Source organism: Bombus impatiens, unplaced genomic scaffold (genome assembly GCF_000188095.3).
Source record: "Bombus impatiens unplaced genomic scaffold, BIMP_2.2 scf_1079, whole genome shotgun sequence".
In the NCBI taxonomy this organism is placed as follows: domain Eukaryota; kingdom Metazoa; phylum Arthropoda; class Insecta; order Hymenoptera; family Apidae; genus Bombus; species Bombus impatiens.
This window is the reverse complement of record NT_177498.1, coordinates 410,235-411,249: the sequence shown is the minus strand read 5'-3', so window position 1 is coordinate 411,249 and position 1,015 is coordinate 410,235. Positions and strand designations below refer to the sequence as shown.

Below are 1,015 nucleotides of genomic sequence, written 5' to 3'. Positions count from 1 at the left end.
TGGAGCGTGGTGCGTGGCCTGCCGGCTTAAATCGCGTTCTAGAGGGGCTGCGTAGCCGCGCGAGGAGGGGTGAATCCGTAACGCACGAGGGTGGCACAAAGGAACCTGGAGTACCGACCAAGGCATTAGCAGGATGCCCCGGTTTCCGACAAACAACGTCCAGCCCCCTGTGCGGACGCCCTTCGCTTCGCTTTACCCCCTCGCCACCCCCCTGGGAACAGTCTCGCAACGCGATTACGCGTGGCCACGTTCTTTCCCATCGATCCGGTTTCGTTCGGCGTTTCTCGCAAAGCAAAGACTCGCATCGACGCGCTGAAATCAGCCCCCTGCGTTTCGCGGCTTTCGTCGCTGTTCCGTTCGAACCTCCGATACGACGTTTCACGACCTCTTCTTTCGATGCTACGTAGACGATCGATTAAAGTCGCTGGAAATCGTCCGTGTGTACGATCGGATCGAGTGGCTCCCACATATCTCGACAACGAGTCTCTCTCTCTCTCTCTCTCTCTCCCTGCCGCCTCTCTGCCTGCTCGCGTCGTTCCCCTCGCCCGCTTAATCTTTCTCTTCCTATCTCCTTTTCGTCCCTTCTCGCTTCTCTCCACGCGCTCCGCCGTCTCTTCCTCCTTCTTTCGTTCCCGGTTCTTTCGTCAATCGACCGTTTGATGATCGCTTTCGGTCCCACCAACGAGTTAACTCGTTCGAGTGTTATTCTCTCCTCGTTTCTTCTTTTTTTCCTCTCCCTCTCCGTTTCTCCCTTCCGTTTGATCCGTCGCGATATCTCCTCGCTCGTTCGTTCTCTCCTCGTTGCCTTCGATTGACCCTTTGCCCGACTGGCCATTACACCGTCCAGCAGCCGCCCTTTGTTCCAACTGGCCGTGCGCCTCCGATCTTCGGCCAGCGTTCGCCGGCTCGAAAGTGCCGGATGCGAGGAAAACCGCGCGCCAATATCGTCTTTCTCGATAAAGTTTGCATCGGTTGGCGGACGTTCCGAACGTTTCGAATCGTCGGATCCGCGCGG

General features: G+C 57.4%; 1 long non-coding RNA gene across 2 annotated transcripts in view; it reads left to right on the top strand.

Annotated features, from left to right (window-relative positions):
- The window catches only part of LOC117152308, a 30,248-nt gene that overhangs the window by 20,486 nt on the left and 8,747 nt on the right, over positions 1–1,015 (top strand). The window lies entirely within an intron of this gene.